Source organism: Haliotis rubra, unplaced genomic scaffold (assembly GCF_003918875.1).
Source record: "Haliotis rubra isolate DU_JTF1 unplaced genomic scaffold, ASM391887v1 Scf158, whole genome shotgun sequence".
NCBI lineage: Eukaryota > Metazoa > Mollusca > Gastropoda > Lepetellida > Haliotidae > Haliotis > Haliotis rubra.
In genome coordinates this window covers 187,675-203,294 of record NW_025765536.1, presented here as the reverse complement: position 1 = coordinate 203,294, position 15,620 = coordinate 187,675, and the positions used below count along the sequence as shown (strand labels likewise).

At 37.6% G+C, this 15,620-nt stretch overlaps 1 protein-coding gene across 2 annotated transcripts in view; it reads left to right on the top strand.

The window, feature by feature from the left end:
* LOC124271149 (gelsolin-like protein 2) overlaps nucleotides 1-15,620 on the top strand; it is a 36,054-nt gene that overhangs the window by 2,479 nt on the left and 17,955 nt on the right. The window lies entirely within an intron of this gene.

Below are 15,620 nucleotides of genomic sequence, written 5' to 3'. Positions count from 1 at the left end.
TCATGATTATATACTACCTTAAGGAGGAAGTATATTGGAAATTGAAAAGGCAAGTTGCTTTGTACATGTATGGCAGTGTAAATTTGTGTAAAACGTGCAAAAAGTATCTAAAAATCATATTAGTGTCCTGTTGAACAATACAAAGTTATTTCTGCAACCATTTTGTGTGTGTGTGTGTGTGATTAAAGATTTTGTGCCTCAACTAACACTAAAATTCAAGGCCAGGTATCACTGAACAAAATTGATATATGCTTCTATAGACAAAATATCTTGACAAAATAATGGAAATGTAACAGAAAAATCACAATTTATAGTACAGTAATATATAATGGCTATGTCAGTTACAAGAACTTTATCTTTCCTTTCAAGAATTTGAAACAGTGAATATTATTCTGTGTCTGGACCATGACATATAATTTTTCTACTGTATATTTGTGATAACTGGATGCAAATTTCTGCATTACATTAGAACCTCAAGTATTCAACATATGTCAAGTACTTGAGATCAGTACACAGTGGATTTGTACACTTAGATGTTGAGGATTCAATATATTGGTATACTTAGATGTTGAGTACTTAATATATTGGTACACTTAGATAATGAGTACACTGTAGATGTCAAGTACTTGATGAATACACTATGGATCGGTACACTTTATGTGTCAAGTACACAATAGATTGGTACACTATATATGTCAAGTATGCAATAGATTGGTACACTATATATGTCAAGTACACAATAGATTTGTACACTATATATGTCAAGTACACAATAGATTTGTACACTATATATGTCAAGTACACAATAGATTGGTACACTATATATGTCAAGTATACAATAGATTGGTACACTATATATGTCAAGTACACAATAGTTTGGTACACTTTATATGTCAAGTACACAATAGATTGGTAAACTTTATATGTCAAGTACACAATAGATTGGTACACTATATATGTCAAGTACACAATAGATTGGTACACTTTAAATGTCAAGTATGCAATAGATTGGTACACTTTATATGTCAAGTACACAATAGATTGGTACACTTTATATGTCAAGTACACAATAGATTGGTACACTTTATATGTCAAGTACACAATAGATTGGTACACTATATATGTCAAGTACACAATAGATTGGTACACTTTAAATGTCAAGTACACAATAGATTGGTACACTTTATATGTCAAGTACACAATAGATTGGTACACTATATATGTCAAGTACACAATAGATTGGTACACTTTATATGTCAAGTACACAATAGATTGGTACACTATATATGTCAAGTACACAATAGATTGGTACACTTTAAATGTCAAGTATGCAATAGATTGGTACACTATATATGTCAAGTACACAATAGATTGGTACACTTTATATGTCAAGTACACAATAGATTGGTACACTTTATATGTCAAGTATGCAATAGATTAGTACACTATATATGTCAAGTACACAATAGATTGGTACACTTTAAATGTCAAGTATGCAATAGATTGGTACACTATATATGTCAAGTACACAATAGATTGGTACACTATATATGTCAAGTACACAATATATTGGTACACTTTATATGTCAAGTATGCAATAGATTGGTACACTATATATGTCAAGTACACAATAGATTGGTACACTTTATATGTCAAGTACACAATAGATTGGTACACTATATATGTCAAGTACCCAATAGATTGGTACACTTTAAATGTCAAGTATGCAATAGATTGGTACACTTTATATGTCAAGTACACAATAGATTGGTACACTTTATATGTCAAGTACACAATAGATTGGTACACTTTATATGTCAAGTACACAATATATTGGTACACTTTATATGTCAAGTATACAATAGATTGGTACACTTTATATGTCAAGTACACAATAGATTGGTACACTATATATGTCAAGTACACAATAGATTGGTACACTTTATATGTCAAGTACACAATAGATTGGTACACTTTATATGTCAAGTACACAATATATTGGTACACTTTATATGTCAAGTATACAATAGATTGGTACACTATATATGTCAAGTATGCAATAGATTGGTACACTATATATGTCAAGTACACAATAGATTGGTACACTATATATGTCAAGTACACAATAGATTGGTACACTTTATATGTCAAGTACACAATAGATTGGTACACTTTATATGTCAAGTATACAATAGATTGGTACACTATATATGTCAAGTACACAATAGATTGGTACACTATATATATGTCGAAATTACACAATAGATTGGTACACTATATATGTCAAGTACACAATAGATTGGTACACTATATATGTCAAGTACACCATAGATTGGTACACTTTATATGTCAAGTACACAATAGATTGGTACACTTTATATGTCAAGTACACAATAGATTGGTACACTATATATGTCAAGTACACAATATATTGGTACACTATATATGTCAAGTACACAATAGATTGGTACACTTTATATGTCAAGTACACAATAGATTGGTACACTATATATGTCAAGTACACAATAGATTGGTACACTTTATATGTCAAGTACACAATAGATTGGCCAGAGCTCTAGATAAGCTTTCTACAATCTGGGTATTTTACCCATGGTGTATGTTATAAATGGGTACTACTGATCTTCAGTGGGTACTCAAATTTTCCGATACCCACCCTTTTTTTAAAATGTGGGTATTTTCTATGTCTGTAATTTACAAAATGTTATAAAAGATAACTATAGCCAGTTGTTTGTACTTCAGACATTAACATGGTCGATGTTTAAAGGTAAATACCCCCAAAAATGTGAAGTTTTAAGTTACTTTATTATTTGACTTGTGCAGTGACTAAATTGAAATACATGTCGGCATGAATGTTATTTTCAACTGGTTAACTGTTCGAACTCTCACAATAATATTGAATAAATGGAAGCAGGTATGGTTCACTTGATGGAACACTTGCTAATTGTCATTCAGTGTCACACGTTTTAGCCAATTTAGGAGGTCTGGGCTGGTGATCACAGAAGAGTCTGCCCTTTCTTCTTCTTTTTCTGAGCCAGTGTTTGATTGCAGGACGGGAATCAAACTGCAGAGAGGGACCCAGCATACTGAGTTTGAGGAGTAAATCCAGTTTTTCAGAACCAAGTGATGCTCTAAACTTATTCTTCAGTCGATTTTGTGTGCTGAAGCTCCGCTCGCATTCAACACTTGTAAGCTGCATGCACAGAGCAATAGAAGCAAGCTTGGCACAGTTCGGCATTGAATCTTTGTGAAGCAGAATGACCCTTTTGCAGAGTTGTTCAGGTAGAAGTTTTGAATATGTTCCATTGATCATTCCTCTAAGCCTGGGCCATTCGTCAAGAAGTTTGTCAGGTTGTAGCAGGGGTCCCACCAGTTTAATGTGTTCTTCCAGACCTTGGTGTAGATCCCCTTCTATCACTTTGACCTCCTTCTGTGCACCATAGAGAGCACCAAGATGTGCGACAGCATCACCAGACTCCTCTCCAGAGACAGTGTTTACTGTAAGTGGTTCCAGAGCCATACTCATATCTGTGAAAATGGCACTGTCTTCCTCCTTGAATCAGTTCTTGATATTCTTCATGAGGTTCTTCAGGTATTCTGCTCTGAGGGTCTCAAACTGTCCATTCATTGTTTTAGCAAATAGCAACTTCTCTCCACCTACAAATGTTTCTTCATTCTTTGTTTCAATTCTGGTCTTCATTTCCTTCAAGCTTTGCCCATCATGAGCTTTCATGGTATCGACTTTATTGAGTGTCCCTTCAATGAGAGGCCGGAGTTCACTAAAGAGAAGGTTTTTCTTCTGGAGGCTACAGCTTAACACTGCCAACTCTGTGTGGACATCAAGACGGAAAGCTATTACCAGTGCCACTTTATAGCTAGCAAAGTACTTGTACAAACCTTTTGCAACTGCATTTTTCTCAGCTGCAAATTTTGACAGTGTTGATAGGACAGATTCAAAACTTTCAAAAACTGCTTCAACTGCATTTTTCAAGCCTAGCCATCGAATAGAATGTGGTTCCTTGATTGTCAGTTCTGGCTCTTCTAGAAGTGTTTGAATTCTTCTAAGAGCAAGTATTAGATCTACTTGATGCAGATATAAAGTTGTAGAGTGAATTGAACTTGTCTCTGAACTTAACCATGAATTCAATTTTCTTAATTGAATCAATGCAAGCAAGGTTTAGTCTGTGAGCTACACAGTGGGTCTGGATGCAGAAAGGAGAATACTTGGCTTGCATTTGTTTTCCTACACCTGTGCGCTTACCCATCATAGCAGCAGCGCCGTCAGTTGAGAGAGAAACACATTTTGTTAAGTCAATGCCTAACTTTTCAAATTCTGCTGCTACACAGTTAACAATGGTGTGAGCACAACCATCATCAATAGGATGATTGCATAAGAAACTAGTCACAGGTTCTCCAGCTTTCACATATCTGACACATATGCTCAACCTTTTTTCAACAGTCACATCAGTGCTTTCATCAAGCATTATTGAAAATACTTCAGATAAATTAATCTCATTGACAAGTGTCTTTGTCAGGACATGGCAAATAGATTTTTGAATCTCTGTTACAGTTGACCAACTCAAGTTCTTGTACTTGACATCCATACCATTCATTTTCTGTAATGACAACAGACCATTCACATGTTCAGATGGGCATTCTGATTTGGCAGCAAAATAAACAGTATTAAACAATATGGTGTCATCATTAGAACAAACGTAACCAACATCATCGCCTAATTCCTCTTGTATTATATCTGCCCCCTTGTCTCTCTCCATTTTATCAGAAGCATGTTTGTGATCTTCACTGTTGTTATGCCTGATCAGGCTCGACATCTGAATACTTGGTGTACCATCACTAGCCCACACACTTGTAAGGGACAAACTTATCTTTGCCGACTGACAATAAGTGCAGCATAGTCTCATTTCATCAGATTGTTTATTGAAAGATAACCATGGAAACTTCATTTTCCATGCATCCTGAGTTTTTTTCGAAAGTTTATTCCCGTCATGTTTCTTTGCCGGGTGCGTGTGTGACAGTGGTGAGCAAATCTGCCAATATTCTATCGACAGCAACCTCCGATTCAAAACAATTTCCAATAAGTTCAGCAATAATTTCTTTTCGCGATGGCAGAAGTTTCAAATGATCGATTTCGAACCGTGACAAATGCGAAATCTTACTTTGAGATGATGTTTTAGGCGATGAATGAACACGCGACTTCCGTGGAGGCAATCGTTGATAAACAATGAGTGTCAGACTTTCTAACAATACGGCGATTTCATTGGTCGGTATTTTTAGCAGAACTAATCAAGACGAAAGTGTTACATACATAACTAACTGCGTTTGCACGATTGTTTCTTTCTGTAGTTCATAATACGAAGAGAAACATAGTGAAATTCAATCGATAATCTACCCTATCCGATCATAACATTTGACAGTTAGCTACTTTCTGTTACGCACTTGTTTTTTGCCGGTAAGTCAGCGTACGCAGGTAAGCAAGTAACCAAAGAGTTTCTGTAATTTCCTTTGCGTATTTGAGACGCTACAAATATATTTCTGTGCGTATTTTGGAAACTTAAATGCGTATTTTACGCAGATACGCAGCTTATCTAGACTTCTGGATTGGTACACTTTATATGTCAAGTACACAATAGATTGGTGCACTTAGAAGAGTACACAATAGATAAGAACCAGGAAACAAAGAATATTCAAGGCCAAGTCTAACCAGTGGCAAGGCATGTGATGCAGAATGGCAGGCCAGTGTTATCTGAATCTGGCAGACTTGGGTTACAGAGTTGCCAGTGTTTATAGAACATGATAAACATGATAGAGGATGGAAAGGCTACCACTGTGGTTTCCTGAAGAAACTCTCCATGGCAGGAAACACTCACTCAGGGCATTCAGTGTGAATAAGATAGAGATATTCCTAATTTTAACAGAGAAATGAAGACTGGAGCCCTGTCTGTTGTCTGAAGTGGGTTAGGATCAGTGCAGGAGACATTTGTATGTTGCAAGAATGCGTCTTTGGGTGACGTGGGTTTAATGTTTTCTGGCAATGTTTTAGCTCTATGGCAGAGGTCTGCTTCAGTCATAGGCTCTTGAGCAGAGAGATCAGTTGCAGGGTTTTATGTCCAATACACATAAACACTGAGGATGGCTCAAATATTGTTCACTGTAAGCCCCATGGTAGCCTTGCTCCAAGGCTGTACTGAATGCTGAGCTCATGGATAAATAGTAATTCTATCCTTCCAAGAGGCAAGTCTAGATAGGCAGACAGTACATAAGGACCCCAGTGGACTATTTATTATTCTTTCAGAAATTATCATTTGAACTATTGTTTTTTACCTTTGAGACTTGTGCAAGTCTAGCCTCAGGGGATTCAGATTGTATGTCTGTTTTAAGACCCATCACAACATACAGAAATATTACATGGCAAATTGTCTTCGCACAGTCACTAAGTTTGTGTACACAGAGAAAATCTGATCAAGTCATCACATTAGGAATGGGTTTGGCAGAGGATTTTCATATTGCAATATATTGCGATGAGAAAGCATATATTGCGATGTATTGCAATATATTGCAAGAAGGTTTTTTTAACATCGAGTTAATGCTTTTTTAATCGAGTTAATGTTTGATTTATAAAGCAAAAACACAACACAATCACTATGCTTGATTAGGCTTTAATAAAAGCTTTTAATCATGACAAAATAAAAATGTAATTAGCGTTTGGCACAAATGAAGCAAGGAAAGGAGCAATTTAAAAAACGGAAATATCTGAAAATTTCCGGGTGTTACTAAGTTTTCTGAAAGCATGTCAAAATACCGGTTTTCGATCAGCGTATCGCAATGCGTATTGTTTTCATGCCTGAACCGGTAAATACCGGTAAACCGGTTTTATTGCGCAGCCCTACATCACATATTGTTGTTAACAGTAGTTTTCACTGCGACCCCTAACAAGGGCAGCTGTGAGTCCCTTGTGCTCACAAATAGAGAGGCCCAGATTAATCCTGATGATAATGATGTAGCTTGCATCATGTTGGGTAAAAGTTTACACCAGCTCAGCCAGGATTGACCTGCCACTTAACTGGTCTTTTTTTAGCTTCCAGTTTTCAGATGGGATGAAATTGTTCTAAAGGCCAGTCTGCCATTACCTGTGTCTGGTCCACATAGATTCTGACGTAATATTTCTGAACTAGCTGGGCCAATAGACTGAAGTAGAGATGTCACGATTCATACGTTTCATGAATTGATACGTATCACGATACCAATGTCACGATTCGATACGTATCACGATACCTATTTTCACGGCATTATTGCGTAAATTTAGTTAGTTTGAACATTAATATTTCATATTTTATAATTGTCCATGAAAAGATCAACATTTCTTATTCTCAGAGATTAAAAAGTTCTAAGTTCTCATCTTTGTGCATGAAAAATAATCATTTCTAACTCTCATAACATCAAAAAAACATGATACAATTGCAAAATGTAAATGATACATGAAGATATTTAAACCGATACTTTCAAAATAAAATGTCGATACAGTTTTGAATGTATCGATAATTGTATCGTGTTATAAAAAGTATCGATGTATCCCAATACTGAAGTAAAGGTTGTTGGAAAAACAGGCTTGAAAAGCAGATCTGTTGGTTACAAGGGTTGTCGAAGTGCATTGTCTGGGTGATTGTGAGTCATGAACACTGATAGTGTTGTTATATTAGTCACACTAGACACTTTTAGAAGCACCGATGATAAAGTGCTTTTGCTGTTATTGTTGAATTCAGTGCTGTTGAAAAATAATTTAGTCGATATTAAAGATGAAAGTTTTATGTGTTTCAAATTGCAGAAGTAATTTACCAATACATTCTTAGCATTGCATCTAATTGAGATACATAAACCGTAGCAAGCCTCTTCTTCACAATCAAATTTCAGGATATCCTGTGTTTGATAAGATCCAGAGCCTAGATTTTCTAAGCTCTCTTAGCGCTAAGATAGTCGTAAGTGCCATACATTAACATTAACTTACGACTATCTTAGCGCTGCAATGTCAACAAGGGTTACTTGATGTTGATGGTGTTCAGCAATATTTACTCACTCACTGACATTAAAAATATATTAAGTAACATGATTGTTGTGATGTATAAAGTTTAACTGAATCATCAAAAGATATGGGAGCACTTATTTTCACAAAGGCACAGCTAAATTTCAAAGGATTAACCAATAATACATGGTTGATTTGTCACTGATTGCATAGTGAGTTTGTCAAATGTTAGACTCAACTTAGAGTTTGTGTGCGTGGGTTTATTTACACAGTGACCTGATTACCCCCATAAGACTGGCCTTGCTCCAAGGCTTTAATGAGTGCTAAGTCCATGCATGTATAGTAATTCTATCCTTTAAAGAGGCATGTCTATAAGCGGACAGTACCTATAAATATTTTTTCTAAATAAATTATCATTTAAACTATTAATTATTACCTTGGAGACTTCTGCAAGTCTAAATTAAGCTATTCACATCAAGAGACTCCAACCAGCCATAAACCGAGACCAAGGTTATTACATCCCAACTGCCCATCAACTCATCACTGATCAATCTATTTAATCCCAGTATTCTCATTGTCCATCACGCAACTGGTTTCTTCTTTATCCCCTCCGTTGTTAATTCTGCTTTGTGTAAACATTATCCTTATTGTGTAAACATCCATCGCACTTTGTACATGAGCCGCCTCTATTGTGTATCCATCATCGACATATCAGCCAGTAAGTCCACTGTATAAACATTACTATACTCATGTATATAGTGCTTTACATACCATTTCTGTACATTGCTTGCTTGATAATGGTGTTAGCATCTACACAGATGTCACATTGTAATAAAGAAGTTGTATATCCATAAGATCAATCCCCCTTGTTCATCACACCAACTTCTAAATGCCGCTCAAAGAAGCTAAGTCACACAGAATTATTTCCTGATATTATTCATATGAGTTACCCCTGTATATAACAGACTGTCTAACTTTTTATGAGGTTCCAAAAAACACTTTAATAGATAAATTATGCTAGGATTTTAAGCGGGGTGGTGGGGTAGCCTAATAGTTGAAGTGTCTGCTTGTCATGCTGAACACCCGGGTTCGATTCCCCACATGGGTACAATGTGTGTAGATGATTTTTGGTGTCTTCAGCCATAATATTGCTGGAATATTGCTGAACACGGTGTAAACCCATTCTCACTCGCTAGTATTTCAAGCCCAAAACTATAAAGATGTTCATCAACTTCTGTTTCTTTCAATTCTAACCTTTTCACACACAGTAAGATGAAATTAAACTTCAAAATATTTGGAACTGGTGTCATGATAAACTAGACAGTTTGTAAAATAACTGAAACTTTATATTAAGGGGTCACCAAGATGACTTCTCTTTTCAACTGATTCCAAGAAGAGAATACATTTCATCTTTGCTGACTGATGTCTGGATGTTCCCTGACACAAAGTATCAGCTACTCTTACTGTTGGTACAGCATAGATCGTGACCGGTTGAGATGTCTTGGCTATCATCTGGGTATCCACTAGACAATAAGAATAATAAAGACACGAGCCAGTCACAGCGATGTTTTGGATATCAGTGTCCCTTTAAGCTGACATGCTGTGATACCGCTTCCATGGTGTAGTGGTTAGAGCGTCCGCCCAGAGAGCGGAAGGTCGCGGTTTCGATCCCCGACCGCATCATACCAAAAGACGTTAAAATATGGTACTTGTTGGTCCCTGCCTGGCGCTCGGCATTAATGGGTACAACAAGGACTGGTCGGCTCGGAGTCAGTATAATGTGTCTGAGTGGGGTATTCATGCTTCACTGCGGCATGGTATCTCAGTGGGCTAGCACTATAAAACGAGCTTCAGTCTGGGCTAGTACAAGCAGCCGCACATACACATACACGCATGCACGTCGTCATATGAGCGAAATATTCTCAAGCATGACGTTAAACCAAATTTCACCTCACCTCACCTCACATGCTGTGATATCACTAGAATACTATTCAAACCAATGTTAAAGTGAGTGAGTATGATTTTACGCCGCTTTTAGCAGTGTTCCAGCAATATCACGACGGGGAACACCAGAAATGGGTTTCACACATTGTACCCATGTGGGGAATGAACCTGGGTCTTCAGTATGACAAGACGATGCTTTAACCACTAGGCTACCCCACCACCCCTAAGACAATGTTAAAACCTACCCCACTCACTCAAACATTGGAGAGAGAATATCAGCAATGTGCGAAATTTGCACTGGTCCTTTGGTCCCTGGCTAGTAAAATTCATCAGAACCACTAAATGATACGTTTGCAATGGTCCTGGTGGCCAGTGAATTTTGTTTTAATAGTTAAGTAAATCTACGAATGTTATTTTGGACCAGTGAAGTACAGACAGGACCACTGAGTATTGTCCACTCACTGGTCCTGTAGTCTTGTAGGAAATTTTGAAAAGTTTCTTTCTCTGTATCAGAATGACAGAATTGCCCAAATCCAATAGCTACAAACCCTCTGAAAAACATTTTTGAACTGATTTAATATCTGTAGGTCAATTTGAATCCAATCTAGGTACAGCAGTGATTAGTTCTGCTGGAACAGTTTTGACTGATGATGTGATTCAGCAATGCACTTGGCATATTGCTGGTTGTTTGTGAGGGCAATCTGACCTGGACAACATGGTGTTTATTGTGCTTGGAGGAGGAATATTCTCAGCTGGAAAACAGAATGTTGTAATTCACTGCATCTGCGTATCTATGAACAAGTAAAAAAGACTATTTTGACACCAGTGTTATACTGACTGAAAGCGTTAACAGATGTTTTAGTGCAGATATTGATGCACATTGTACTGGCTGACATTTCACTACAGCAGACGGAGGTTTCTGATGTTGCACAATAATTAGTCAAGATTGCAACATTTTTACTGGTATGTTAGGAGTTGGAAATTTTTGTATTTTGAGCTGATCTTGCATAATAATTACTCATCAAGATTGCAACATTTTTACTCAAAGTAAAGTTTGATGCTGGAAAATTTATTTTGTGAGCTGATTTTGCACAATGATTTAATCAAGATAGTGACATTTATTCTGATATGTTTAATTGTGTGAATTCATTTTTGTAAACTCAGTAAGTTATTGAAGTTGTCAGTTAATCTGTGAAAACAGGAGGAGCATGTACGTTTAGCTTATCATTTTGATATTTTAGAAACATCCTGGCTTTAATGGTTTGATATGGTTTTCCGCTGCTGTGGAAATATATGCCCAGGTTTGATAGAAATAATTGCTGTTACCCTTGCACATTTAAACTCCATCTATCTATGTTTATTAAAAACATGTTTCCAATCAATGCAACTTAATATACATCATAAATGAATTTAGTATGCAAAATTTCATAAAATATTTACACAATTAGTGAGAAAAACGTTTTATTTCTTTGTTTATATTTATTTAGTTCTCCTGTCCTCTCTCTACAGAGATGAGAACGACATAAAGGAATATGGATTGCTTAATGTGAGGTTTGGTTGGTTATAGTTTCTTTTATATTTTGTTTTCTGCAGTCAAAACTTTTGTTTGTTGCTTAAATAGTTGAGTATCCATTTAATAATGCCATTTAGGGGCGGTGGGGTAGCCTAATGGTTAAAGCATTCACTCGTCACACCAAAGACCCGGGTTCGATTCCCCACATGGGTACAATGTATGAAGCCCAGTTCTGTGTCAACGGTCATGATATTGCTGGAATATTGCTAAAAGTGAAGTAAAACCTGACTCACTGATAATGCAAAGTTGTTGTAAATGAATAACTAAACATAGTTTTGTGTCACGTCTTTCTTGACTACTGGTTATACAACAACAAAAAGTAACAGTACTGGTCCAAGTAATTTTGAACCAGTACCTATTTCATAATACTAGATGATGAAAAACAGTATTCGTGATCGTTTGCCCTTGAGACCAGAGTGATCTCAACACCTACAACTTGAGCCTGTATGTCTACAGATAGAGCACCTGTTTGGATATCCCCTCACTTTGTGATATATCACATGTGATATCTCTCAGAACAGTAGAACCAACCTGAAAGTATAATAGCCTATGATAGTCCAGGAGACAGAGTGCCTGGAATTCCTCGTCCTAATTATGTTTGACCAGGCAGTAAACAGTAATTACTGTTAACCGAAAACACTGATTCTGTCAGTGGCTGGAGAGAGGATTGGTGCTAAACAGGCAGGTCAGGATTGTGACATGTTTTAGATATCGAACACTTCTGTTTTACATATCAGTTGAAGACATTTTTGTCCTGAAAGTGATGTTTTCTCCTGAAAGTGATGTTTTCTCAATATGTAAATCGTTGTTCAGTCAGTAAGTAGAAAGTACAGAGAGTCTGGGTCTATTGCAAACAGCTTCCCATGCAACATGAACAAACAATGCCAGGAAGGAATGTTTATTTGTTGACAGAATTGATATTTCTTGCTCCTGTACTTTTTTTTGTGGCTTGAAATTCAGCAAACCAGTGTTCCATTAGTGTGTGTGTGTGCATGCCTGCGTGCTTGTGTGCGTGCGTGCCTGCGTGCGTGCGTGCGTTTGAACCCCCTCCTCCCTTTTGAAAATGACTAAAGACCACTTTGAAGTTAATGTTTTACATTGGCGGAGCCAAGTGGGGGTTCGAAACCCCCCAACCCCAGGCCTTTTCAAAATTCCTGGATGCACCTCTGTGTTCTATTTGTAATCAATCTATCACTGTGATTCTGTTAATTTTGTTAACAAGCCATTGAATTATTTGTGACGGTTACGAAGAATTTTACAGTATAAACTTTCTTTTGCAGTAATATGGTATAGCTTACAGTGTTGCATGGTTAGTTCAGGAAATATTTGCACTTCAATCATATGGGTTTTTTTACCTTTGTTGTTTAAATCTAATGACATTCATGCTTATATTCATTCTTATACATGCCAGTAGTTTGTCTCTCAGTCCCTTAACCAGATCATTCAGTTCTGTCCAGCCTTACTGTAATGGAAAATCCCAAATGTTGTTCTAGATTTTTCTTAGGTTCAGGTTCTGAATGTCCAACATCACGGGGGCTTGTTTTCAGCATAAATAGAGTCCTTTGTGTCCATCAAAACAGTATATTTTCAGACTAAGTCAGTCCAACTCTCAAACAAAAAGTAATAAATATTTGAACAGGTTGCAAATTGGAACAGTGTATTTCAATAATTCTGGTCTTTTGTCTTCTACTTCACAATGCTATGAGGCATTTTGTATGTGTGATGGCGCTGAATAAAGACGGTCATGTCACAGTAGTTAATCAGACCCATATTACACCACCTGCAGAGCTGATGTGGCTTGTCAGTGTATGCTGAGAAGGCAATCAATAAATGTCTAGGTAGAAAGAACTTGGAGTTATGTCCCTTAGTGCTCATCTAGCTTACCCTTGACACTCTCTTCCAGATAAGATGAACATGTTTCATGTTCACTTGCAAATATTATAGATACGTTACAATCTGAGGTTGTGAATTGGCTCTCATGCTGATATGGGAGTTGATGGCTCAGATACGGGAGTCACATGTTGAGATGAGGGTCTGTGCTGATATGGGCATCTCATGCTGATATGAGTCACAGGCTGATATGGGGATCTTGGGCTGATATGGGCGGCTCATGCTGATAGGGGGTCTTGGACTGAAATGGGGGTCTCATGCAGATAGGGGGGGTCTTGGGCTGATATGGGCGGCTCATGCTGATAGGGGGTCTTGGACTGAAATGGGGGTCTCATGCAGATAGGGGATCTTGGGCTGATATGGGCGGCTCATGCAGATAGGGGGGTCTCGGACTGATATGGGGTCTCATGCTGATATGGCATCACAGGCTGATGTGGGGATCTTGGGCTGTTATGGGCGGCTCATGCTGATAGGGGGGTCTCGGACTGATATGGGGTCTCATGCTGATATGGCATTGTTATAGTGACTAATTCAGGACAGCCATCGTCCAAATATTTAAAAAGTCCAAAACTATGTTGTCAACACATGTGAGACTTCATTGTAAAATATATATGGCGCTAACCTGTATTCTTTATCACAACTGTACATCCTTATCACTACCTCATTGTAATTGACTTGTCAGACCATTAATTATTGTATAAGACATTTATAACCTTCATTGGTAATCCCCCTTGTCCGTGTCTGCCATCACATCAACTGGTCAAGGAAGTGCTATTGTTTTTCTGTCTGTCCATTGATGAGTCGTCGCCTGTCCATTGTTGTCAAAAACTGTATATATACTTAGTATGCTCACATCTAGACAGTAAAGGAGTACGAGTTCGGTATTTGGACTGTCTGTTGGGATGACCACGAGCAGGATAATGCCGCTCGTAGGAAACGCCCTGGGGTTGAGCAGGTACTCAGCTCACCTCGCTCATGTCTTGTGTATTTGTTTGTCATGTACTAAAGACATTTGAACTCAACTATGCCTTCGTCTTCATCAACGCACACTTCATCTTAATTATGAGCTAATTCCCCACTCGACGCATAAACCACGCGTTGACAGCATCACAGGCTGATGTGGGGATCTTGGGCTGTTATGGGCGGCTCATGCAGATAGGGGGGTCTCGGACTGATATGGGGTCTCATGCTGATATGGGGGCTCTTGGCGAGCGAGCGAGTTTAGTTTTAGCCACACTCGGCAATATTCCAACTATATGACGCCGTCCGGGGCTCTTGGACTGATATGGGGGTGTTGTGCTGATATTGGGGTCTTGGAATGATACATGGTCTCAGGCTGATGTGGTGTTTGATATGATAAGTGCCATATTTTACCCTCCAAATATCAGGCACTGCTTGTGTTTTGACTCTGTACAAGATAACAGCACACATAAAAGAAATACCTTAGTATACCACTTGACACATATCTTTGTTAGATGACCCTCTGAACTTCATACACTTAGTTGATGTCTAAGTGATGATTTCCTGTTCAGCTAGCCTTTACATATTCAGCTCTTGGGTTGTTGACAGGCACCAAATGTGATGAGGAGCCCTTAGTTTGTTTTGTTTGATAATTAGGAACTCCCTCTAGTCACATTTTCACTGGTCCCAAGCAATATCGGTTTAGAGGGAGTCCACTGTATGTAAATTAAAACAATGTCCAATTACCTTCTTTCTCCTCTGGCACCACATTGTTGTTGTTTGTTGTTTACAGTAGCGATTCCAGGTTAGTATAGGTCTAAAACAAACCTGTGGATCAGTTGGACGGACTCAATGATTTTATTGTATGTCATCTGCTGCAAGTCAGTTATGATTACCATCATTGGATTCTTTCTTGTCCTCAATACATTTTGGTTGTCTCTGGCCATGGGACAAGCATGAATTGCAAATGGTGTTGATAGGTCATGGTGGCAGTCAATGTTTTATTGAATGATTTTTTAAATGTTGCTTCAGTCAACAGCATGGGTCAGGAGTTGGCGACACATTTATTGTATCTTTGATTCAACAAATTCATCTTTGAATTAGTATGAGTCCGTTTGCATTGTTATCTATGTATTCAGTTTTTTTATGTACCTGTGAAGTTCCGGTTTAGAATATTGGGCCTAGATTTTTGAAGCT